The sequence below is a fragment of the Pongo pygmaeus genome, chromosome 12, assembly GCF_028885625.2.
Source record: "Pongo pygmaeus isolate AG05252 chromosome 12, NHGRI_mPonPyg2-v2.0_pri, whole genome shotgun sequence".
NCBI classification, from domain to species: domain Eukaryota; kingdom Metazoa; phylum Chordata; class Mammalia; order Primates; family Hominidae; genus Pongo; species Pongo pygmaeus.
The window spans coordinates 35511496-35539294 of record NC_072385.2 but is presented as its reverse complement, the minus strand read 5'-3'; the positions used below and the strand labels follow the sequence as shown (position 1 = coordinate 35539294).

The window sequence follows — 27799 nt, the reverse complement described above, 5'->3', positions numbered from 1 at the left end:
ATAAATTATTTTTCATCCTGTTCAAAATCATCTCTTTATTCTAAAAATGGCCACCATTGTGGTGTGTGTGTGTGTTTGAGAGGAGGAGGTATTAGAAAAAACAGGAAAGATATTTGCTTCTTCATTATTTTGCTATATACATATACATATATATATATATATATATATTTTTTTTTTTTTTTTTTTTTTTGAGACAGAGTTTCACTCTTGTTGCCCAGGCTGGAGTGCAATGGCGTGATCTCGACTTACCACAACCTCTAACTCCCTGGTTCAAGCGATTCTCCTGCATCAGCCTCCTGAGTAGCTGGGATTACAGGCACGAACCACCAAGCCTGGTTAATTTTGTAATTTTAGTAGAGATGGGGTTTCTCCATGTTGGTCAGGCTGGTCTTGAACTCCTGACCTCAGGTGATCCGCCCACCTCGGCCTCCCAAAGTGCTGAGATTACAGGTGTGAGCCACAGCACCTGGCCTATTTTGCTATATTAACCTATATTACATTAATGAAGATGATTCAATGCAGTATGTTACCTAAAAGGTCAAGAGCATAGAGAATATTGCATTCAAATGGAAAAGGTGGACCTACAAACTAAAGATGTAAACTCTGAAGGTTGAAACAGTGGACAGGACCTGCTTGTCTTTAATTATCTTTTTTTGTTGCTTGTTTCCTGGCAGTTCTAACTGGTGAACTTTGGCATGAAGTTGAAGAAGAATAAACTTAATTTCAACGTTGTTAGTCTAGTAGAGTACTGTGTCCTTATAGGCCCATGGATTAACCAATGAATTGCCCTGTGAGGGAGATCTTCTGGGAAGCTCTGAAGTGCTCTAATGTTGCCTTTTGCTGATCATACCTTAGTGGATAACAGGAATAATGACAATTGAGATAGGATGCTTCTAGGAGGAAAAACTTCCACAGATCTTCTCCCACCTTACATTCCTACTTATTAGATCTTGCAACTTACGACCAAGGTGGGTGTTTGGGGATGGATACGAATGGTTTTTAGAATTTGCAGCAGGGGGAGAAATATGATATTCTTCAAGTCATTGTTGTTAACTCACAGAACTACGCAATGGGCATGAAGGCAGGTTTTTGATAAATCCTATTCCATTGCTCTCTTTTTTTGTTTTTCATTTAGTTTTTCACAGTGCTTTAAAATTAACCAAAATCATGTTAATGTTTGCTCCTTTTTTTTTTTTTCCAGACCATCCTAGCATCATGGGCTGCATCTGACCTGTTTACAGGCAGATTTGGAAACACCCTACACAATTCATGCTACACCAACATCTGTTTCACAATCTCGCATAATGCCTTTAGATACCTCAGCTCATTTCCCTCCCCCAGCCTTCAATATTGACTGGTTTTCCATGCAGTGCTGTGTAGGTGAAAGACTCTATAAAAGCTTCCAGCTGAGGGGGTAGGGAGGAGTTGAAATCCTGCCCTACTCCACTTCCCAAGCTGTAGGCTCTGGTCCGGGACGAAGGTCTGTAGGCCCTTTCCTAATTCACACAAAGGCTGCATATAGATACAGGGTCATGATAGTCTCTGCCAGACTAACATGGCACTTCACATCCATGCATTTCAAACTGCAGGCTAGGACCCATGGAGGTGTGAAAATGTTTATCTATCTATAGGATAGAAAATATCAGAATGCTTCACAGATAGCAAAGGTGTATTGTTGTTTGAAACTTTTGTGTGGGCTATGATTACACAGATGTGTCCTGGAATATATATAATATGCATTCCTTCCTGTAGGTCATGGCCAAAAATGTTTGAAAGCCATCTTGTTTATCATCATAGTCCTCAATAAATACCACTACTACTAATAATATATCAACATAGTATATTCCAGAATATTTAGAAGTATTCACATATTATCATACTTGACCCTCAGAATCTGGAAAAGTTGATTGGGATTATTACCTTTGCTTGGTAGTCGCATAAGGAACAGCATCTCAGTTGGGTACAATGGTTTGCTGACAAGTTTCCATACCAGCTTTAGGATCCAGGTACAAAAGAAAGGTGGATGGAATTATACACTATAAAAGTCAATGCTTTATTGGTGAGCAGCCATAGTTATTTTGAAAGTTTAACTGAAATATCAATCATATTCCTTGGATAAAGACATATAGGTCAGATTTTTTTTTTTTTTTTTTTTTTTTTTTTTTTTTTTTTTTTTAGACAGAGTCTTGCTCTGCCACCCAGGCTGGATCACAGAGGCCTGATCTCGGCTCACTGCAACCTCCACCTCCCGGATTCAAGCAATTCTCCTGCCTCAGCCTCCTGAGTAGCTGGGATGACAGGCACCCGCCACCATGCCCTGCTTATTTTTGTACTTTTAGTAGAGACGGGCTTTCACCATGTTGGCCAGGCTGGTTTTGGACTCCTGACCTCGTGATCCGCTCGCCTTGGCCTCCCAAAGTGCTGGGATTACAGGCATGAGCCACCGACAGGTCAGATGGTTTTTTAAGAGGTGGGGCTACAAGGCAGTAAAACGCTCTAGGTGACAGTGTTCAAAGGTATATCAGGGCTAATGAAGGAAGCCAGATCCACCTTCTCATGCCCCTGAGATAGGGGGCTGATGGTACCCATGAGCTGTGAGGAGAGGAGTGGACCAGGAGGTCATTTGGAAGAGGAAATTTCCACCTAAAGGAAGAGAGATTAGGCCAGAAGGGAAAAAAAAATAAAAAGCAAAATAAAGTACAACAGAACTTCTTTTATTGTGTTGCTCTCATTTTATCCTGCTTCCAGGAACATAATCTCAGGGAGCACAACAAATGCTACATGTGATTCTTTCCAAGTTTTCTGTGGAAGTTGGATCAAAACCTTGGGTTTCTTGATGTTCTAAGCCAACAGAACACCTTGATGCTCACTGTGGCAACTTCCTAAATGGTTCCCTAGGGATCTGAAGAGCTAAGGCAGAGCCCAGCGCACAGGGAATTGAGGATCATGCTCCAACTACATCCTGGGGAGACTTCTGTGTATTGAGCTGGGAGAAGAGAAATTTTAGATTAAACTAGTTATTGCCTATATTTAATTGATTTGTGATTGGATTATGTAACACATGAAAGGATCCTTACAGATAAGACAGCACACTCTCCTCGTTTTACAGAGGAGGAAATTGAGGCGTAAGAGGTCACAGGCTCCAGTTCACACAGGTGAGTAGAAGTCAGTTGCCCCCGCATGGGCTTGGCTTTCTTTTTCCTGACACCTCTTTATACTCATTGAAGAAGGGTAGACATCCACAGCCTGTCTCAAAGTTGAACACTATCTGAAAGGTAGTCTATGGTGCACCTGACAAAGCCTCAAACTGCATCAGAGTATGGCTCTTGGATTAGCATTGCCACCAGCCATACAGGGCTGCCCTGACTTCTTCCTCAACAAGTCAGTCTTCTGGCTGCCCAGACCGTTTGCTTAACGCAGCATGGCCTGCCTGGCCTCTGGGGCCTCATGGCAGTGGGCACTTGCCCCGTGAAGGGAACCCGCAACGGCGACTCCCTGGACATGCGGCACCAAGCAAACGTGAGAAATTCAAGAATACCAAGGAAACCATATTTTATATTATTGAAATTAATGGAGGAAAAAATAAGATTAAAAAAAAAACCCTCCACAATTCTGAAACAGAATTGTATTTCAATCCACCTAAAAACTATTTCATAGAGTTTTAGAAAAGTGTTCCAGATGATATCTTGCCAAGATCTCAATTATTTTCTTACAATATGTTTAAAGTCTTTTTTTTTTTTTGGTTATGATTAAAACATAGTTCTCTATTATGTTACCATAACATTAATCTCATTTTCAGACTGGGGAAAATTTCAATGACTTCATTAAAATATTAATGTTTGCTGTTGAAAATATTTATTTTTCCCTCTTCATGTTCTTTAAGAATAATGAACTAATAATTAAGAGAATAAATAAGTGAAAAGAAAACAGCAAAAAACACACAGTAACCGTCAACTGCACATTTTAAAAGGTATTGAGGCCTCCTGCCATAGGTTCTTGGACATACCACGAGAAGGAAGTATATGTTGCTGCTCTATGAGGTTTTGAACATTGAGAAGTGGACTTTCTAATATTATTTTACCCAAACTAAGGTCACGTTTTATTTCACATTCCGGCCTCAAAGAAACACTGGCCTCCAGAAACCCAAAAGTAATTAAAGAAAAATTAATAAATGCTTAGTGAAACAAACACTGCTTTTGTTTCATATTTATGGAAGTTTTCTATTCTGTTTCTTCCCATGGCACTGTTTCCCCCACCCCCTCCTCGGAGTTAGAAAGAAAAGCGGCGGCCCAGGCCCACCCACGCGTCATGGCGGGGAGCTGGCGGGGATGCGGGCGCACGCCTGGAGCCCTCACCAAGGATGATAAGCCTGCATGAATTTTACGAGTCTCAGTATCAAGGTTGCCCTCGCCCAAGGGATTTAAGAATAAGGGGGGGAAAAAAGAGAAGGCAGATGTATGAATAACTGGCATTGTAAATCTTCACCGTGGCAACCTACAGCTAGAAAAAGTCTGTGATGGGTTCATGACTTGAGAAGAAAGCGACACAGCAGAATGTGAATGGATTTTCTTCAGCTACTTAATACACTGCTTAGAGCAGCTTAGGGGGGTGCATGTGAGTGTGTGCGTGGAGGAGTGTGTGTGTGTGTGTGTGTGAGAGAGAGAGAGAGAGAGTGCGTGTGTAAGAGGAGGAGCTCCCTGGAAATTCGTTAGATGGAATTACTAGTGTTATACAGCTTGCCAGCTTTGGGGGCAAAAAGAATACCGTTTAGCCTCGGAATATAAATGACTGGATTTTGCTTGGGGGGAAAAAAAAGGCTGTGGGGGAGGGGCATAGGATTATGCAAGCCAGGAACAATGAGCAAATTGGACCCTCCGCTACACAGCACAAGGTCACCGCGAAAGTCATGGTGTTGGTTGGTGGAGGTGGTTGATAGAAGAAAATGGCTCATGATAAATCGCTTCCTATTTTGCAAAATCTGGCAGTTAATGAAAATAAGATGCATTTGAGTAGTCTATACGAACACCTAATTCTTCCGTGCTCTCTCCCTTTCCTCCTCTTCACACGCAGACACACACGCAGGCACACGCAGGGCCTGCTGATGTATGGAAGCAAAGCCTTCGCTCTAATTGTGCAATTATAAAACGGAAATGATGCAGGTTTGGCAACGCAGGGAAAGAAGGCAGCTCAATAACATTGTTTAATAACAAGCAAATAAAGCTCCGAGGGGAAAGAGGTGACTATTTCTGCTTTAGACTCATTAAGGAGCCTGAAACATATTGTAAAAGAGTGATATTTAATTATGGGCTGGGCTGATAACAGAGAGCAGGGCCTCACTGGGAGAAAGAGACCCTGTGCTCCTAGGAGCTCACAGCTCCAAACATCAATTACCATGATTATCTACCCGGCGCTTACAAAATGCACCGTCTCCATGTTCCATCAGCGACCCGTAAACAGGCATTGCATAGGCAAATTTATGGGCACAGGCAGCCAGGGCCAGGTGGGAAAGCAAGCCGCCCATTGGTGCTTCCCCGCAAAGGAGGAAAGAGGCAAAGGAAAGAAAAATCCGTCTTCTGCACCACTGAAAGAACAATTTATTACAGAGCATTTGCAGAAGACAGCGTTTGTTGCCCTGCTGCAATTTTTTTTTTTTTTTTTTTTTTTTTTTGCCTCTGTTCCCTGTCTGAATGAGGGATGGGAGGATATTAACCAACTCCTGGTTACAGGGGACCCCCTTGGCATGGTCCCATCAAACTTTTTGGTGCTCTAGAGGCCCCAAGTCCAAATGTACCAGGAATTAGAAATGAGATGCCTGTTTCTCCCTTTAACCTTAGCCTAAGGGAATAGATAGGACAACCTGTTCGTTTGCTGGCTTAAAATTAGAATTTGGTAGAAATCAAACTACAGAAAGGAAGATAGTGTTCTCATTTGTACACATTAGGAAGTATTTTTGTTAGGCTGTGTGTTTTTTGTTGTGTATTTTTTTCACTGTTTTCAGGGTGGATTGTGGAGTTCCAGGATTAAAGAAGGCTGGAAGGTTGCTGCACTATCAAATCTGTTTTTACAAAAATAGTGATGTATTAGGCTATGTCTACCCATTACCAGTTCAGCAAAGAATTCAGGCTCTTCATGTACAAATCATTCCAACAACCGCCTGAAATATTGACGAAATCGCTCAGATATTTTTGATACTCGTATTTATATTTCAAGACAGGAAGTGTCTTCCTCCTCCAAACTTTACAGCAAACTTTTTGGGGCAACTGTCACCTCTGTAGGCAAGTGCTCAAGTGCACATCATTTGAATTTTGTCCTGCTCTTTTGCAGCTATTTTCTTGAACAAGATTGTCCATAAAGAATGCATGCTGAACAGTGGACACCGATGACTGGGCAGAGCCACCACAGGTAGGCAACAGGGAATGGCAGGCTGGTCCGCTTCACTGCCACCATCCACCTCCAGAGCTAGAATTTCATGTGGTTCACAAATTGATGAGTACTGAGGAACACTACGGACTGCAAACATTCTTGTCAGTCCCCTCCTGAAGAACAAAGGAGATTTGGGCTACTTTTTAATTCTACCTTCTCAGCTCATCAACACTTGGTTTGCATTAAAATGTAAGAACATTACACTCAACACTCTGCTAATCATCAGAAAGTACTGCTTTGAAGTTTCCCCGTTTCTCAGCTACTACCAATGACAGATGTTTGCCAGAGAACAACTCAGGGGGCATTTTCTTGCAAGCATTTTGGCTGAGAACGATAACCATTGTGCCACTTAATATTTCAGCAATCTCTAGAGAAATCGGGGAATAGCAGTTACTTATTTATCTCACGTATTGCTCCTTGCTACCTTCCCACCACCACCGGCACGACCTCTGAAGGCACACATTAATTTCACCTCAGTATTTCCATAGCATCAATTAATAAAAACTGACTACATTTTCAACAAACGCACATGTCCTGATAAATGAGGGTCCTGACTTAATTGCTCTGTAAATTAAGAGCTCACCGTAGTGACAATAGAGAAGAGTTTTAATATTTAAAAACTCATTAAATTTGTGTACTTTGTGAATAATTAAAGTCACAGGACTACTTTAAGGGGCTCATTTAAGTTTCATTCTGAAATGTATATCACAGATGAGGATAATTCATCTACCAAAAAAAAGTCAATTTTTTTAATTAGTAAATTTGGTTACTTTTTTTGTCCTAATTGGTTACTTTTGGTCCTAATTTGTCTGCGGCTTTTTCCTTATCCTTTTTTTTTTTTTTTTTTTTTTTTTTCCAAATGACAATGACTGAATTAAAGTGTTGTGGTCTGCGGGTTTAAAAGTCACTTATCTGTTTATACAAAAAAGAACGATCTAAAGGTAAAACACACCTGGTTGGTTGGCTTCACCTTTTTTCTTATACATGAACTAAACTTTTTCATTTGTATTTTATTGTTTTCATTTGAAGTGTGCTCTAATTTGAACTATTCCCCCCCCCCCAAAAAAAAGTTCTGTTGTTTTTGTTTATGGCTTACAGCGGTGTAAAGATCTAAATGTGTAAGTATGTGTGATGATGACAAGACTTGAAAAGATTTGTGCAAACCACAAATCCTGGTGATTACAAAAGGGAGGCTCTCGAAAGAGTTCACGTCAAAACCCCTGAATAACCGCTAAACACAGAGAGCAGAGATTCTTTCCCCTTTAAATCAAAACTTTGTCTTTAAAAGGGATGACTGCTCTAAGAATGATCTATGATTTTCCAGCCTGGTGTTCACAGTTGGGAAAGGGTCTAGTTCTGGGTCAACGAGGCTTCTGTGTCATCTTTGTACTTTTCACATCTCTTACTCCTCCTGTGTACATGTCAAAGTTAGTATTGTCATCGATATTTAGTCAATAATTAAGCTGACACTCTTGGTCTGCTCAGTTTTCGGAGATCACTGGACATTTTGAAGTGTGAGCTCTCTGTAGAAGGCAAGCATACGGAACTCCGTCTGGTATTTCTTCCTGGAAACGTACATACCATTTTTGAAAGAATCACTTTCTTGTGAACTCGATACTTCTGAAAATAAAAATGAAAAAAAAAAAAAAAAGCTGGGGCTGGGCCTTGGGGAGGGCACTTTAATTAAATTGGAACATTGATCTGTCTTCAAGCAACCCTTAGCAGGGAAAAGAGGTGTCTACCGAAAAAGGAGACAATATTCATAAATCGTTGTTTTATTACAAGTTGGAAGAAGTGAAGTGGATTTCCTGGGATGTGGGTAGGGGCGCACCTATTATTCCTAAAGGAGTATGATCCCAGTTCTTGTCTTTAAAAGAAATAGATTAATGCGGTAGCAATCCAAAGTCTGTGCTCCTGTGCCCTTCTAATAGAAGAAATCACAAAAATGTAGATAAAAGTAGGTAAGAAATGCACACGCAGCATAAAAATGTAAAAGGTAAACTATTTTTTTATGCTATCAATTCACTATCACAACTGCTGAATGTTCCTCTGTCTTAGACTAGTGGCTATCTTTCCAGAGTTCTCAACTGTAAGAAAACTATTATATTAAAATGCTCTCACAATGAATCCCATGGGATTGGGGAAAGCTATGTTGCAAATGGGATTTTGCACTGTGTGAATTGCCAATCCCAAAAGATTGTGAGATCCTGTGGCTAGGCACAGGTTCTACAATATGTGCATTTGTGAAAAGGGAATGTCATCACTACATATTATTTTTACCTTTGGCAAGAATTTTATAAAATTTCAGAGCATATCACACTCAAAAATACTTCTATAAGGGTGGCAAAATCTAAATGAAATCGCTCTGGATGCCATACTATCATGCATTTATTAATTTGTTCTCATATTGTTTTTGCTTTATTTGACCTGGAAAATAAATGAAAAGTGTAAGTTGCTAGTCCTATAAAATCATCCACCTGTTGAAAGCACAGCATAGCAAATACCACCATGGATATCAGGGAGGAAAAGGTAAGGAAAAGGAGTGAAACTTAGGAGAACGGATGCCAGAAAAAAAATGCAAGGAAGAAAATAATGGGAGATGGAAGTCTCCTTTCTCTTTTTAGCTTCTATTTTGGATATGAGCAGATGAGAAGGGAAAAGAAATTGATATGGAGAGAAACACATGGTGGAGAATAACCCAAGACCATAATACACAGAGCCACTTGCCCCAATAAAAATGTCATGTCACATGCTAAAGGACAGAGGAAGCACAGAATTGCCCATATTAAGTTTTTACTTTGTTACAAAGCATTCACTAAAAGAAAATTGGTTAAATCTGACCACATCACTGTTTGTCTTTTTCAGAAACCTGCTCTCAGAAAACCCATTGAAGTCCCTGTTTTACAACTAACATAATGGGCGTGTGGAAATGCCTCTCCATCCACCAGGGGGCAGAAACGAACCCTGTGATTGGCCAGAGATCTTTGGACTTCAACTTTGATTTGGAATAGTTGTAATTTGCATAGCCTTTTCACTCTCAGACATCACTCTTTCTGTCACTAGGAGCATAACCATATAGACATTTCAAAGAAACCTCTTAATTCTGTGTGAAGCTCTAAACTTCACTCTACCAATAAACTTCCCCACGTTCACACTAGAGAGATGTGATGGGAATGCTGGGTCTTACATATGGTGGTCTTCATATTTTCGTGGATTTGTCTTTTGAGGCATGGAGTGCCTGACCTTTGCGTATGCAAGATTCGCTAGCATGTAAACTCTGTCACTGTTTCCCAAGAACACAGAAACAGGGCTATTAATAATTTTAATGCTTACTGTTTTGTGTAGCATTTTTTTGCAGAAACTATCTATTAAAAAGTCAAATTTGGTGGTACTTTTCTTGTGTTTTTGGTGGGGAGGTGGACCGCTTCCTGGAAGGAAGGGATGTGTGTAATATATATAAAGTCACCTTGTGCTATTCTCATTCAGTTTAACACTGTGCTCCTTAGTGATCATGGCCTTCATCAATGCAAGCATCAAAGTAAGGGTGGCCATTTCAGGAGAACTGAATGTTAGAAATAATTAAAATAACTACAACTGACATATACTCAGGGGAGCCATAAAATGTAGCCTTCTCTGATGTCCAATATCTAGCTGAACTGAAATACAATCCTTTAGCATCTGAACAAGTAAAAAAAAAAAATCTGGCTCAGGAATTGTCATTGGAGTTGGTTGCTCACCACATTTCTGAATAGTTTACATCTGTTGACCAGCCCTAAGTCCTACTTAACATATGCAGTCTGATGAGAGATCACAGTCTGAATTAATTGATGTAAAATGGATTGAGTTTAGTTAGCACATCTTTACTATACTGTGTTGAAGATGTGGCATTTAAAGAAAACTAGAGCAACATCCAGTAGCACAAACATTATCGTATATGGAGATTTTAAAGGAAATCATAATAAGAAACATGAAGCCTATTGAACTCCATTAAAAAGCCAAACCACAGGGAGGGAGCCAGTCAGAAAGTACAGCCCTTGAATTTATTTTAAAAACCTACCAGTACAGCCATGCTTCTATTGCTGAATCACATCTGCCATCACTGATCTTGCCAGAAGATACAATGTAATAAAACAAACCCAGGTGATTTCAGAACCATCAATTTTTTTTTTCCTTTAAAAGTATGGGAAACAAACTCTTGGGAATGTTGGTAGTATTTGCTGGTGGTGATGAGCTCCTCTTGTCCCAAGCTCAGGCTCCCTGGTAATGGAACCCACTGTACATGCGTTCAAATTTCCTCTGTGGTTCACTCTCTGTCCTTTGGAGGCTGTTGTGACAGGGCTGCTCCTTAGTGACTTCCTGGGATAGGCATGACATCGATTAGACACACACCCCATGTACTTTAACACTAACCATGACATTAAAGTGGTAAAATCCATAGTAAGTAAATCCAACAACATATACATTAGCAAGATGGCAAATAGCTCAATCTTTCCTAAAATTATACATCCTTGTACTCAAGAAAACATTTGCTTCATTCAGGATTTTCCTATAGTGATCCGTCTCACTTTATTTCTTCAATGTTCTAACTTCATGAGTAATTTCTATTTTTTCCTTACTGTTAAAACTATCTAACCTTGAGTTTGATTATTAGTAATTTTGTTTTTCTTTCCAAATAACGAAGAGAAAGTTCCAAGAGTTCTTGTTTGTAGGTGAAAATGATGCTACTGGTTGGGCTTCAGTAGGTCATTTGCTTTGAGTTGTTTTCCAGATACAGGCTTATACTAATCTTTTTATTTTTCTCCTACCTAGCCCTGCCTATCCTCCCATCAACGATTCTTTTTTCCAACAATACTAAGTACTAGGTTGTCATTAGGTTTTAGAACAGACTGAAACAAACAGGCAGACTTTGATATGGGTATTCATGACCTGGGCTCCAACAGCCTAGTTCTCTATTCAAGGATCAAGCCAACCATCTGATGCCATACACATCTAATACTTTCTCAAAATATGACACTTTTATTTGGATCTCCATTAGATCCAAATAAATGATAAAATATCATACTTCAAAAAGCTATCTATATCATCAAAAATTCATCCTTGAAATTTTTAAAGGTAGTTTTTCTCTCTGGAGAAAAAACGGGGCATGTCAAACCAATTATACATACAGCTGTCTAATTGCTTGCACATTTGAGGCCAGTAGGAACCAACTGTCACTGCAAGAGATAGACGTAAATCTGGCCCTTGGTGCCTTGAGGACTGACCTGTTCAGATCTGTGGTTCCATAGGCATTTATATCTAGTCTACAGGTACTGCTGGATTCTTGGTGTTGACATTTTAAGTAGTTTAATATTATTCGAGTGAGACAAAATTGAAAAAGCCTCAGAAAAGGAAATGTTTTGCTGATCTAAAACACAAATCCTGCTTGAACTCCAGTGATGTAATTCAAAGACATAACAGAACCAAAGGTAATGTTCTGATAAAATTTAGACATTTCCAAATCCATATTCAAATATGGGTATTTATGATGCATCTTGGACTCCTTGACATGTAGGAAAGTCCAGGCTCCTCCATGACCTCTGAATCAGCTAGGGATAAATAGCTCAAAAATCTATTTTAAGGGGAAAAAACTGATGATCAAGAGCTCTAAGCATATGAATAACAACTATAACTCATATAACAATACTAACGATATTACTAGGTGTTGTGGTCAGTTCTATGCAAATGATCAGCAGGCAAGGGTGTTTTTCTACATCTAAAAGTCAGATCCCAATGCAATATTGGGACTTCTTCTTGGGACATTTTGCTTTTTCTGAAATTGTGGCATGCCTAGCAGCCTTGCTCAGCCGCACCCTCTCCCCGCATCACACACCCCTAACCCGAAGGACATAATGGGGGTTAGACATCGACATAATGTCTAAACAGAGAGGCTCAGAAGTGACTATAAAAGTTCCAACTTTCCATCACTTATCTTTTTTTTTTTAATACTTTAAGTTTTAGGGTACATGTGCACAACGTGCACCCATCATTTATCTTATCTCTGCTTCCTCTTCATCTTTTGGGTCCTACTGTGTCTTCCTTGGACTTAAAATTTCTGAAGGAAGCAGTTTGCAGATTATCATCTGTAATTAACTTAAATTCAATGATTTGAGTACTCCCCTTTAATTTTCGGTTGCTGGTATGATCAGGGAATTCATTAGTAATCAATGAATTTCATAAGCATGTGTGTGCATATTTGCTATCACACACAGCATTCTAAACAACATATCATGTAACTCGTGCAGTTTCCAAATCTTGATTATTTAAACAAAAGCAGATTTTACCTCTGCAAATCTTTACTAAGATTTCCAACAACTGAAAAAAAAAAAAAAAAAAAAAAGACAAATGGCTACTTGGTTTCAATCTGGCCTTAATAATTTTCCCTCTGTTTATTTTCCATCAAAAAGAAGGTGGTTATACAACCCAACCTAGGTTACAAAATACTTTTAAAAATCTAGAACTTTATTTGCTACAGTGTTTATTAGTTCATATAGTTTTCAATCCATTTCGACTATTCTGACACAAATTGCTATATAACTTAAATTCTGATGCTGGGGAAAGGAAGTGAACACTGTATCAGATTCCCAGGATCTCCTTTGTGCCAGGAATTTCCTCCTAAGAGTCACTGATAAAATGTTGATTGCTTAGAAAACAAAGTTGCAATATTCATCACTTTGTGAGCACCATGACAAATTACAGAGCATTGTTGTTTAAATTAAATGTTAAAGTAGGTTAGTTCAGACATTTATAATGGTGCATGTAATTAGCCCAAACCGATGAAATATCAACAAATTAACTGTTTTTGAAGAAAAAAAAAGTAGTATTCGAAATTGTCCAGTATGAGCACTGGGGCCTTTAAACAAATGATGTCACACAGTCTGGGAGGCTTTGTCGTGTTCAGTAAATCAGCATGGCCTAACCACAGCAGAAAATTTCCTTGAGCTGCAATAAAGACTAAATGCTTTCAGACTCCCATGGTCCTTTGTAGTCATCATTTTAAAGCACTGCCTTAGTGAGCTAAACCTGTAAAGTTTTCTTTTGAGCGGCTGTGAGTTGATTAGATCTATTTCAGCCTAGTAGTGGTAATAGGCTCCTCTCTGCGAAACTGCTTACCCTCTGCTCCCCTGGCAGCTGGAGAGACTGGAATTAATCAGGTCTGCTGGGGACTTCCTCAGCGTCTCCGCAGGCCAGCGACTCTGGAATCATTTACCACAGAATCTGACTGTCAACTCTTTGTCATGTAGGCTTTTGATTATGCTTTCTTTCTCTCTCTCATTTTCCTTCCTTGTTTTTTCAGAAAAAAAAAAAAAAAAACAGGGGCGGGGGGAAGAGATGAGGGATTATCCTAAAGCAGTATTTTACTAGTGACTTACACAGGTATCTCTTATCGCCTTTGATCTGTCCTTTAGAAAATATGGCTATGTGTGAAGGTAGTGAGGACTTACTATTAAAATTAAAATTAACTTTATCTTTCTTATTAAGATATATATCCAGCCAAAAGATAGGCAGGCATTCATAGGTACACTGTCTTTCCATCTGAAAAATATATATTTAGAGATTTCATTTTTGAAGGACCTTTATGATTTGCTTCAGCAGCATCCAACAAAGTGCTCTGCCTGTATCCCCAGCTCAAATTTGCCTGTGTTTCAAAATGTGCAGAATCACTACTTAAAACACAAAGCACATTAGCATTCATGGCAAAACACTTCCAAGTACCCACAGAAATTACAAAGAAGCAGATTCAAGTCCACATAAAAATCTACCGGTCTAATTTCAGTATTTGATTTTCTCAGTGCAAATATCTTGATAATTGAGTTGTATGATTTTATGCTTAAAATTCAAAGAATAAAATTCCCATAATGTCATAACAAAAATAAACCACCCGAATCAAAGTGCAATTTTACATTAAAAATTTTTATCTTGGGGCAACTTTTTCTCCAATTTAGCAACCAAGAATATTTTCACTTCTTTCGGCACTCTAATTGTTTGACAGGGTTCTCCTTCCAAGGGAAACATATACCCAATAGATAGGGTAGAGACATTTAAATATCTTCTCTAGGGTATAACCATAATAATTATATGTAAATGTTGGGACTTAATGTTTCTAAAATTGTGATACATAATATTCTAGGATAAATGTAATCCCCCTAAAAGTATTTTTGCAAACAATATTTTCTTTCACCTAATTGGTATGAAGGCTGTAATGAGTCAAACAGCGAAATACTGTATATTGTAAATGCCAAGATGTAATGAATACATCAGTATCACATAGCCTGTACCAATAAATGTGTTACTGAAACAGACAACAGACTAAATGTGTTTACCTTATGACATGAATGTCCTGCTTTCTGTACGAATTTTCAGAGCTCTGCAACAAGTTTCAACTAAGGGATTGTGAATTATGTAGGGCTTGTGTACTCTGTATAGAATGCAGCTTTCTCATTTGTTCTCTTCTGACACTGTTTATGTCTGGTTGAACCACAAATAGACATAAATATAGCACCAATTTGAGGGCTCACTTTAGGTGTGTTTGGTGGGTGGAGGGTGTGTGCCTAAACCTTCTTTTACAGGAAGACAGAATGAGAAATTGATGGCTGAGCTCTGGAATAAACGGTGTTACAGGCAGACAGCTGATTTACATTGCACTGGCATTTTTGGCTTATATATTTTGTTTAAGAATTATATTGCTGCTGTTGTTTTTTTAAAGAAAGGATTCAAGGTTTACTTAAAATCATTCAGACCTAAATGAATTGGCAGCGCTTTTACTTTATGTCCGGCACTGTCCCCGCGCTCCTCTCCTCTGTCCCTCTCTCTGGTCATGGGCTCCATCTCCGACTGCCATCTCAACGCGGTCTTCTATTTGGGTGGGCAGGATGCCCAGGTACCTCTCAGGGGTCTTCACCTACATTGCTCATTAACCACCCTTCAGAAGGAAAAATCGTCCTGCCACAATGCTCTGCTGCCTCATAGTCCCGGCAAGGCCTGGGGAACGGTGATTTCTCTGCTGCTCTGAGGTGTCCCAGACGTCAGGGCTATAAAGGGATGTTGCTAGGCTAATTTGGCACTGCCCCTTCCAACAATGCAGCATGCACTTGGCAAAATTCAATGAGAGAGAGAGAGAGAGTGCATGCAAGAGAGCGAGTGAGAGAGCGCTGCTCACTAATTGAGCTATTTAACAGACTGCACAGCCACCTGGAAGGCAGCCAATCATTACTCAGTGTCTTAATAGTATAGAGACTCTTGAATCATTCCAAGTAAGAAGTTCCACATATTTGTTTGTTTGTTTTATTTTTGTTTGTCTTCTGGGGTGGTGTGGGAAGAGGAAGAGGGTGGGAATAAGAGCATAGAAAGGGGGAAGGGTAAAAAGGGGAGTACACTGTAGAGCACATGTAAATCCAGATATTGAAGTATGAAAAGCCAGTGTGCATTCTAAGACTGGCAAGGAAATAATTTACAATGCCACAGGAAAAAAAAAAAAAAAAAAGGGAGGGTTGGGATTTTTTACAGGACTCCATCTTTATATAAAGTTTTTTTTTTTTCCCCTTCTCTTGGAATGGGTCATCTCTACCACACTGGTGAATTCTTTTGGCCATTTGTCAAGGGCCATTTTCTGAGCATAGACTGACTTGTCTCCTGCTCTCCTCGCGGGGAGGGCTGCAGGCTGGAGCTGCGCACACACCCGCCATCACGGTTCCCTTTGGGGACGGCCCTTGGACAAGGAGGATTTGTTGATTGGCAAGGTGGCTGGAGTGAGAAGACTCTGCCAAGCCATACCCCTCTTTTCTTTCTAAACTTGGCTCTAAATTTCCCTTTTCCTGGAAGCTTCTGGGACTGCTCCCTCTCAATTTTCTCCTTTCAATTCTTTGTATGCACATTTTATATCCATGTATTCACATGGTGTGCATTACTACTCATTGATTCTTTTTTGAGTCATCGGTGTTGGCTTCATCTTCCTGACCAGAAAGTAAGCCGACTCCATGTGGGGACCATATCTTCTAATTATTTAATTATTTTTTCCTACAATACTTTCTCTAATAGTGTGCTGTGTGCATTGATTAAGGTTTATTTACCAAACTACTGTGGAGAATGGTGGCTGTGAGATGAAGCTTCCCTTTTCTTAAAATCTTGGCCAAGCCATTAACATTCCCTGTGCCTCATTTTATCAATATTAAGAATAACCACAATGATGCACTTTCAAATGTTCTATGAAAATTAATGGATAATTAATGGCGACAGTGCAAGATAGTGATTAAGAGGGCTGGCTCTGGAGCCAGGCTGCCCAGTTTGAATCCTGGATCTGTACTGACTCACTGCTCAATAATTATAATGCTCTAAATTTACCATTCAGTTTTAGGCTTAACAGTTATTGAATGTTTACTCCCTGCCAGCCGCTGGTGACAAGCACTTTATAAGCATTCTTGTACTTCATCATTAGGACATCCCTATGAAATAGATATGGTTATTATTCCCATTTTGCACATGGGCAAGGACAAGCACTAACCTAGCTCTTGGGATATAGTAGGCGCTCAATGACTTTAGCAAAGCTAAAGCCATTTGATAAATTCAAAGTTTTGCTAAAAGCTAAAATGAGAAGAGAGAACCCCCTTAACTCTCATTTCTCCAATCTCCCTTCACTTGCCCTGGTCTGTACTCTATGAGGCGACGCAAAACTGGCACAATGTAAATTCCGCCATGAGCACAGTTTACAGTGAAGGCAGAAATAAACAAAGTGAAGCCTGCCTCATGTTCTCGCCAACCCTGCTTTTCTCGTTCACTTTACTCCTATTTTAATGTCCCAGCCAAGGGCCCATAAAAGGGTTTTACCACTGAGATTGGCTTCTCCTCAAACTGTCAGAACTATTGCCAAGTGTTACTGTCAAATAGTGGCACATCTTCTCCCTCTCAGAATTCTGAGATTCTCTATGGCTTCAAAAAAAGTACATTTGTATGTGTATGTGTTGTTTGTATTTCTGTGGGTGTGTGCTCTCAGACACTGGTCTAATGTATCAATGATTATATCAGTGACTGAGCTTCTCTGAACACTGAACACACATCATTGATGAATCTAGGATTTCAGGAGCAGTTGCTGTACCTTATAAACGCTAAAAAATATTTTCCATAGCTTAGTATTTTTGATGCATGACACCTCTGTAAATATTGCAATAATTTGTTTTAAATTTAAGTAACGTTTTTATTTTTATTATTAAAATAGAATGCCATCCATTTTATTCCTGAATGACTTGGTTCTGATTCCTAAAATTTCTAAGGTATCCAATATCAGAACTTTTAAGATCTAAAATCATTTTAAAAATGTTCCCACTGTTATTAAAATTTTTTTAAAAAACGTACTCTATGAGATTGAAAGGCAATTAGGATAATCCCACAGCAATTGGGCATTAGATACAAAGTATATGCACAATAATAAATGTTGATTATTTTTGATATTTACACAAGAACAGTTTCTGGAATAATTATATCCTCTACTTACTGACCACTTATTGGTTCATTAAATCCTAATAATAGCTGAAGGAAGAGATACAGTTTCCATTTTACAAATGAAGACAATAAAACTGAGATAAACAATTCCAACTCTTCAGGCCACATATTTGATAGGTGTCAGAGCTAATTTCATATGTAGGATTTCTGACTTCCGTCTGGGCCTTTTAATGGCCGTGCTATTTGCCATCCAAGTCTCACAGTGAAAGCATTAGAAACTCATATTTTGTGTATAAACTAGCATGGGGTCAGATTATGCACCCCAGCTAAAATGCAGGATACCTAATTAAGTTTGAATTTCAGATAAACAACAAACAACATTTTGGTAGTATGTCTAGTAGCATGTTGCATAGGACATATTTACACCAAAATTAGTCATTGTTAATCTGAAATTCAGATTTAACTGGGTGTCTAGTATTTTCATTTGCTAAATCTGGCAACCCTAGTCTGAATATACTCAGAAAAAAGGGAGGCAAAGTAGATGATCTCTGTCTCAGCCTCCCTGAAACTTCCTCTTGTGTTTAAAAGGAGGTCTGAGGGATGACTGCCTCCTTTGCTGGTTATGCTTCTTTCCTGCTCTGACTTACTGTGATAAAGCCTCTGAGATCCCCTGGTGTCAGAGGCAGCATCTCTGCAGCTGGGAACCATAAAGGGCTGTCTCCTGCCGCTGAGGCCCATGGAAGGCCCCACCGTGCCCCCTGCCCTCTCAGGACGTGTACTTTGGTGGGTGCGGTGCCTGGGCTGGCCATGCAATGATTTTTGCTTCTCCTGTCAAAGTCGCTGCACTGTCAATGCCCGCAGAGATGCAGTGAGGGGACCACTTAGAGTTCTTACCTTGCAGTCTCATACCCCAGGTTTCAGCCAGGAGTCACTGAGGAGTGAGCAGTAGAAAAATTTGAGTATTAAGCAGCACGCTCTGCTCAGATGACCTGTCCTTTCTGCCACAACCCAGAGGACACTTGTCCCATCCCCATAGCCTGCTCCAGCTTTTGTGTGAAGAGGGCTCACTCACTAGCCCCACAGATGTGTCTGGACATGTCAAGCATTCAATGGGCTGGGGTTTATGCTCAGGGGTTAATAATGCTAATAATAATGACTCTAATAATGATAGAATTAGAATACTCTTAATTTTCACTATGATTGAATTTTCGCTATGATTGAAGCTTGTTGTTCATATTGAAACAGGTTGTTGCAACCTGTTACAGAGCTTTAATCATAGTGAAAATTAAGAGTATTCTAATTCTATCATTATTACGATCATCATTATTAGCATTATTAACCCCTGAGCATAAACCCTGGCCTGTTACAACCCCGGGGTGGAAATCTCCTATGAGACTGCCCTCAATTTATTATTTTTTTTTGAGGGCCAGGGGCTCTTCTCTATCTTACTGAGCAAAGACGTTTTATGGATGAAGGGCTATTCACTGTTTTTTTTGTTTGTTTTTTGGTGAGAATAAATAAGCATCAGATATGATTCTCCAAGGTACAGGCCAAAAAGGACACACGAAGGAGGCTGTGGAAAATCAGGCAGGCAGAGGTCTACAGCTAGCGCTTGCAGTTATCATCTGTGTGACTTTAGATGAGTTAAATTACTGAGCGCTCTAAGCGTGCCCCAAGGGGTAAGCATCTCCAGTGATTCCTGAGCATCTGGGAAAATGGACATTCATGACTTGATACAGACTTTCAGGAATTCCATCAAAGCTGACTTAATCCCTGAAAGAGTCATACCCTCACTTATTTTGCAATCCTTATGAGAAATCCTGGGATACGTGAAACACAAAGCCTACCCCAGGTTTCCTCAAAACCTGCCAGTGATCTAAGTACTCTGGCAGCAAGGTCTAGCCCCACGCTGGTCTTGTTCAGGACCACATTCTGGGATGAGTGTCATTGGGTGGGTGGGAAAGAACACAGCTGTGGGCTTGATCTGGATTCCATTCAAGCTAGAGAGTTCTTGTCAGCTCAGTGACATCAGGCAAGTGCTGAACCTCAGTTTCCTCATCTGTAAGTGCTAGATGATGCTTGCTTCCTAAACACCGTTGTAACAACCTGTTACAGAGCTTCAATCATAGTGAAAATTAAGAGTCTCCTAATTCTATCATTGTTACAGTCATTATTACTAACATTAGCATTAGAATTCCACCAGCATAGGTATAGAGGCTACTTGTATACATGTTAGCAGGTCTTTTGCAGAGCCTCTTCTTCAGAGCTGTTTTGGCTATACGTGGCTGCTAATGTCATATGACTATTGAGCACTTGAAATGTGCTGTATGTGTAAAATGCACTCTGAATTTTGAAGACAGTGCAAAAATTAGAATTTAAAGTACCACATTAATACATGTTATGTTATCATATGTTAAAATGACAATAACTTGAAAGTATTGGGTTAAATAAAATATATTGTTAAAGTTAACTCCACCTGTTTCTTTTTATTTATTTTGAATGTGGTTACCAGAAAATTGAAAATTACGTATGTGGCTCTCATTTGCAGCTTACCTGGTATTTCTGTTGGAAGTGCCGCTCTAGGGAACTCAGGTCATAGGTCTAGAAAGAAATATAATTCCATTGTGCCCTTTCCTTTTTACTCAATGTTTTCCTCTTTGTGTTCTAGAGAGACTTTGTTCTGTACGATATATTCTTTTAAATATTGTTTTTGCCCTTCTGAATATAAGAAGGCAGAACTAGCAAGGATAATCTATGTAGGTGGGGCCAAATAAATGATGAGAACAAAATTCACTTTATTAAGAGATGCTCAATATTCCTCTAAAACGTTTTTAAAGCTTTTAACCTGGCTAAAAATTCAGATCAGGATGTGCTTTTGATTCCGACATGGCAAGAAACCTTCAATGTAAAAGGCAAATTGCAAAGGGTACCAAATGGGATGACAGCACCTGGACATTTGCTAAAATATTTGAGGAGTTTTTGTATTGGCTCAGCTACTGAATTTTCACAGAAAAAAATCTAATATAGCATATGTATGATTGTGTGATTCCCAATTAAAATATTCAAGGTCTGTATTTGTGAGCCAAGATCCAATACCTTTTCCAAGTTTTACAGAAAAGTGGAGAAAACCTGGAAATGCTTGATACATATTACACAGTATAAATAGGTGCTACAATTTCCCTTTATCACTAGGAATGTGAAATCTAGAGAAGCAGTTTTTTTTTAAATAAACAGGAACACTACAATTATTTTTCTGCTTCACCTCTTTGCTCTATGCAATGCTGTTGAACTTGCCCTTTTAAAGATTAATCAAAGTCTGCATTTACAATTGGTTTAAGACTGTCACTATAATTTTGAGCTCATGTAATGTGAGAGGAATTAATTTGATTAAAACAAAATTAAACCACGTGTAATTCACAATAGCAGAACACATTTGCAGACTTCCTCATGACGTGGCTGGTGTTGGAATACTTGCCAGGGGAATGGTTTAGAATTAGATAGAAGGGGGCCAGGCGTGGTGGCTCACGCCTGTAATCCCACCACTTTGGGAGGCCGAGGTGGGTGGTTCATGAAGTCAGGAGTTCAAGAACAGCATGGCCAACATAGTGAAACCCCGTTCTCTATTAAAAATACAAAAAATTTGCCTGGTGTGGTGGCAGGCGCCTGTAATCCAAACTACTCGGGAGGCTGAGGCAGGAGAATCGCTTGAACCCTGGAGGTGGAGATTGCAGTGAGCCAAGACTGTGCCACTGCATTCCAGCCTGGGCAACAAGCGCAAGACTCCGTCTTAGGGAAAAAAAAGACTTAGATAGAAAGTTCTATTAGTAGAGATGTCAATGCTAAGTGGCTGTGACCAAGCATTTTGCTGCAACATTTGATACTGTCATAATTATCATGTTTTATTAAAAATCTTAGAAAGAGGTAATGTAATTGAGAGAAACACTGCTCTTTCATTACCCACTCTTCAACCCCATGGAATGGGTCCAGTTTTGCCTTTCCTCTTCTTTTCTCTTCTTCTCTTCTTCTTCTTTTTCTTTTCTTTTCTTTTTTTTTTTTTGATCTTGGCTCACTGCAACCTCCACCTCCTGGGTTCAAGTGATTCTCCTGCCTCAGCCTCCCGAGTAGCTGGGACTACAGGTGCCTGCCACCGCACCTGGCTAATTTTTTGTATTTTTTGTAAAGACTGGTTTCACCTTGTTAGCCAGGATGGTCTGGATCTCCTGACCTCGTGACCCACCCACCTCGGCCTCCCAAAGTGCTGGGATTACAGGTGTGAGCCACCATGCCCAGCCCCTCTTCTCTTCTTTCATTTCTCTGGGTAGGCCTAGTCTTTTGAGTTTGAGACAAGGTTGGGGGTAGGGATAAGAGTATCAGAGATATTCTTTCACACATGTTTGTCCATTGGTGCTGGGGAGATGGTCCTGGTCTCACTCTTGGCTTGGTCTTGTTTTACCTGATGCTGGTGGTCTCTTCTGATGCACTGGCCTCTGCATAGAAGGTATAGGGGTTTGTTTAGGGTGGCCCTCTGCTGAGGACTCCTTCAAAGGGAAGAAGTCCCTTGGGCCCTTCTAGTGCTCCATGCTTTCATTCAACACTCTCTTGGGGAAGGGTCTCCCCTCCTTTTATCCCTATATTCCTTCTATGGAGTCATGTCCAATACTAAATTCCTTTTTTTTAATCCCCCGTCTCTGAGGACTGAGGAAACTAGGGAAAGTTATATCCATGCCTACTCTGCTACCAAACGCTATTTCCACAGTCCTTCCCACCTCAGAAACTACTAGACCAGGTGTAGACACTAGTCTTGACAGTCTCTACACCCTTTACAACCAGAATATACTGTCAGGTTTCCCTGAGGGCACTCTCATTCACTGCTCTCTAGTGGTGGGCCTATATGACTTGCATTTTCTTTGTTTTTTTTTTAAGATGGAGTCTCGCTCTGTCACCCAGGCTGGAGTGCAGTGGTGCAATCTCGGCTCACTGCAACTTCCACCTCCCGGGTTCACGCCATTCTCCCTCCTCAGCCTCCCAAGTAGCTGGGACTACAGGCGCCTGCCACCACGCCAGGCTAATTTTTTGTATTTTTAGTAGAGATGGGATTTCACAGTGTTAGCCAGGGTGGTCTCGATCTCCTGACCTCGTGATCCACTCGCCTCGGCCTCCCAAAGTGCTGGGATTACAGGCTGAGCCACCACGCCCGGCTGACTTGCATTTTCAATGCAATTTGCATTGCAATTTTCAATGCATTTGCAACTTTCAGCTGGGAAGTAGGGCACTGGTGTCCCCTCCTCCCAGGCACTCCTCATCAAACCACAGGGTCTCATAAAGCCCCATTTATTTGATTATGGAGAAGAGAGGGAGACCCCTTTTCATTCCTGACACTGCAGATCTATGAGGCCCCAGCAGCCCTTCCATCCTTCTTTACTCTGTAATCCTTTTATATTAACTGGGAAGGAGGGGATGGTCACTGGAGTAGTAGCAGGGGTGGTTCTGCCACTGCTTAACAAACAGAGGACAGTGTCTGGCCGTATATATTATATTTTTTATCATTTGTCAGTTCAGAGTCTTGGAGTATATTCCAGCTCAAAATAAAAAATGTCAGCTCCTTATTTTGTGGAGGTACTTTAGGAAATCGTCAGTACCATTTATCAGATATTTTTATTTTCCTGTTAGGCACTTGGTAGAATTGCATTTCCTTACCTTCTTGGAGTTAGGTAAGGCCATGCTTTAGCCAGTAATTATTTTATATCGGGAGGGAAGCTTTAAGAGCTTGAGTGTTGTTTACTTGATTCCCATGTTCATATCTAGAGACCGTGGAAGAATATATCCAAATGGAGCCTCCGTTAGGCCAGGTCTTCATGTGTTTAGGATGAGCCAATCCTCCCTGTGGTCTTTGTGTTGAATATGTGGTGTGAGTGGGAAATATATTTTGTGTGTGTGAAAAGCCACACAGATTTTTGAGTGATCTGTCACTGTAGCAAAATCTAGCTTAGCCTGACGAATACAATGGTGCTGCATTAAACATGAGCAGCCAGGTCAGAAGCTGATCAGGACTAGAAAATGCAGATCTGCCCTGCCCAGTGCCGCCTGCCCCATGCCTGTCCCCTCTCCGAGGCCTGGCCCCCTTTGTCCGTGTCCATCACACTTTGTGGAAGTGTTGCCAGTATGTCTGACAAACTGTCCTATAAAGTTGCTGACATCGACCTGGCCGCCTGGGGACACAAGGCCCTGGATATTGTGGAGAGTGAGATGCTGGGTCTGATGCATGTGTGGGAGCTGTACTTCGCCTCCAAGCCACTGAAGGGCACCCATATCTCTGGCTGGCCGTATGTGACCGTGGTGAGAGCCATCCTCACTGAGACCCGTTGTCTCCTTGGATGCTGAGGTACAGTGGTCCAGCCGCAACATCTTCTCCACCCAGGACCAGGTGGCGGCTGCCATTGCCAAGGCTGTCATTCCAGTGCATGCCTGGAAGGGTGAAACAAGCAAGGGATACCTGTTATGCATCCAACAATCACTACTTCAAAGACATGCCCCTAAGCATTATTCTGGATGATGGTAGCGGCCTCACCAACCACATCCACACCAAGTACCCATAGCTCTTGCCGGGCATCCAAGGCATCTCTGAGGAGACCACCACCGGGGTCCACAACCTACGTAAGATTACGGCCAAGGGGATCCTGAAAGTGCCTGCCGTCAACAACTCCATCACCAAGAGCAACTTTCACAGCCTCTAAGGCTGCCGGGAGTCCCTCATAGATGGCATCAAGAGGGCTATGGATGTGATGATTGTCGGCAAGGTAGCCATGGTGGCAGGCTATGGTGACATGGGCAAGGGCTGTGCCCAGGCCCTGTGGAATTTTGGGGACCCCTTCATCATCACCAAGATCGGCCCCATCAACCTGCTACAGACTGCCATGGAGGGCTATGAGGTGACCGCCGTAGATGAGGCCTGTCAGGAGGGCAACATCTTTGTCACTGCCACAGGATGTGTTGACATCATCCTTGGCCAGCACTTTGAGCAGATGAAGGATGATGCGATCATGTGTAACCCTGGTCACTTTGACGTGGAGATCAATGCCAAGTGGCTCAACGTGAATGCTGGGGAGAAGGTGACCATCAAGCCCCAGGTGGCCAGGACTGGCTGAAGAGCAGCACGGCACCATCCTGCTGGTTGAGGGTCTGCTGGTCAGCCTGGGCTGTTCCATGTGCCACCTCGGCGTTGTGATGAGTGACTCCTTTACCAACCAGGTGATGGTGCAGATTGAGCTGTGGACCCACCCAGACAAGTACCCTGGTGGGATTTACTTGCTGCCCAAGAAGCTGAATGAGGCAGTGGCTGAATCCCACCTGGGCAAGCTGAATGTGAAACTCACAAGTTGACCAAGAAGCAGGCCCAGTACCTGGGTATGTCCTGTGGCAGCCCCTTCAAGCCAGATCACAACCGCTACTGAGTGCCATGCCTGCCCTTCATCTTCCACCTGCTGTCCTTGCCCAGGCCCCGCCCCTCCTCTGTAAGAGCAAATGGCACCAACTTTGCGATTGGTTTGTCAGTGTCTGCCATAGACTCCCTGGTGCTAGTCCCTCAGTTTTGGGCCTCTGCTGCACCCCTCATACTGTTCCAAGTGAGGGGGAATCGATTCCAAGCAGGCGGAATCGAAAGGCCCTTCCTCAAGCCGTGGTCAGGATGCAGGTACAAGGGAGACAGCCACAGGGAACCGTGAGCTCAGTGGTCTTGGAACTGCTCACTAAGTCTGTCCTTCCTAAGCCTGGAAATTGGTAGTGGAGTCACAAAGCCCATGTACCTTACCACCTAGGCCTTCACCTGGCCTGTGGATTTATACCCGTGTTCTTGGTTCAGTGGTTCCTCAGCCCATGACAGATGGAAGGTGCTATATTCAAAGGCAAGGAAGAACTGTTTGAATTTTCCTGAGAGCCTGGCTTGGTGCTGGGCCTTCTCTTAAACCTCATAACAATGAGGTTGGTACTTTTAGTCTCTATTTTACAGGGGTTAGAATAGACCACTAAGGGACAACTGAGAAAGGACAGAGAAGGGACAGCCAGAGGTTGAAAGGGGCCAGAAAAACACAAAGCCAGCATATATCTGCCATCATTTTGTAACAAGAGGGTTCCTATCACAACCCTGGGTCCAAAATAGAGTAATCTGATTTATAATATTTATATAATGTTTATAACCTCAAAGAAAGCAGGAAGGTGAGTAAATAAAAATCTTGATGCCTAAAACAATTTTGAGGCTTTATTTTATAAATAATTCACTGCCAACAATGTATGGTATGAATAAGGGGGTATAGTCACGTACCAATGAAGCATTGAGAAGACAAGGGGTTGTCTGCAGTGTGAGGTTCTGCGGGTAACCCCTTAGGCTTGAAAGAATGAGTAAAGAGGGAACTCTTGTCTTTTCAGACATGTCTCTTGTAAATAACCTGTTTTTAACCCAATCTTAGACTGTCATTTAATAGATGAATTTAACTCATTTATAATTAAAAAAAAAAGAGAAAAAGATGCAGATCTTCTCTATGTGAGATGCTGAGAGGTACCCAGACTATGCCTAGCATCCTTCTTAGAAGAGCAAGAACATGTGCAAAGGAAATTGACAGCAATGGAGTCAAAGTCACACAGAGGGTAAGTTACAGTCTTTACAAGACATCCGTTTTGATGCTTTGCATATCCAGGTTTACATTTTCTGCCCTTGCCATATTTTCTTTCCTTCAAAGTTATTTATGTGATGAATATAAACTTATAATAATTTAATTATTAGCGACTATTAGTAATTTTTTTCAGTTGATCTATGTTGCCTTTAGGGAGCTGTATTTATGATTATGGTTTCTTTACTGAATTCTGGTAGCAAGTAATAAACACGTCCATGTATGTAAACAGAGCAAGTTGGATTCTGAGAGTATTAATATGTGTTGATCTAATTGGCCTCAAGGCAGTCAGAGACATAGCTTGGCAAGCAAGCCAGTGGAGGTAACATCTCCTACCGTGGAGTCAGAGCAAATACCACTCTTTGCATAGCACCATACTGAATGCATTTGTACTAAGTACATATCTAAGTGATTATGCATGGAAATATCCTAAATCATTATCTTTCCCCTGTAAAAAGTGATTTAAACAGTGACATGGATATATTTTTTAAAGCACACTTGAGAGAAGGAAATTGTGACCTGCTCAGCTGTGTTTCTGCATTCTCAGGTTGGGCTACCAGGGATCTGCTGGGCTCCGGGTCTGGCTGCTTGAATATTCAAGGTCTGAGATTATTGCTTAACTTTTCCTGCTTTTTTAGCCAAATGTGTGATAGAAATCATCCAGCCCTTCATTTTGCCATGTTCCTGAGGCATAACATGGAGTAAAACATTCAAGAATTGTATATGGGTGTCACTCTCTAAATATAAAATCATAGACCACATGACTAATTATTATTCTGAATATTGGCAGTTTAAATGGGAGGTTATTAATGATTCTGAATATTCGCACATTAAATGGAAGGTTGTTTTGAGCAAAAAACCACCCTACTGAAAAATAATTCATGGTCCAACAGACATTGGCCATGTGGAACTAAATCTGGAAGAATCTCCGGTCTCAAAACTGCTACTAAAAGTTTCAAAATTGAATGGGCAAGTAAGTATGGTCATTAAAATTTAAGTGGATGAAAACTGGATAATTGCATGCTGCTTTTTATCTTGACACATATTGTATTAAAAGTTACTATGCAAAAGAACCATTTTCTTGGGAAATAAATAGATGAGAAGACTAAACAAGTGACTATTTCTAAATCATATAAGTGGGAGGAGAGCAGTTGAAAAGCATTATTTTACTGTTCCTACAATGCCCAGCTCGGGGCTGGACACATAACAGCCACTCAGTAAATATTTGTTGAGTCTATTAA

At 40.8% G+C, this 27799-nt stretch overlaps 1 long non-coding RNA gene and 1 pseudogene across 1 annotated transcript; both read left to right on the top strand.

The window, feature by feature from the left end:
- The first annotated feature begins 7923 nt into the window (after positions 1 to 7923).
- LOC129030896 (uncharacterized) lies at positions 7924 to 9807 on the top strand. The gene is made up of 2 exons (XR_008500798.1): positions 7924 to 7996; positions 9289 to 9807. It is a non-coding gene; the product is annotated as an uncharacterized LOC129030896 (long non-coding RNA).
- A 13704-nt stretch (positions 9808 to 23511) lies between these two features.
- LOC129030418 (adenosylhomocysteinase-like) lies at positions 23512 to 25346 on the top strand (annotated as a pseudogene).
- The last annotated feature ends 2453 nt before the right edge of the window (positions 25347 to 27799 follow it).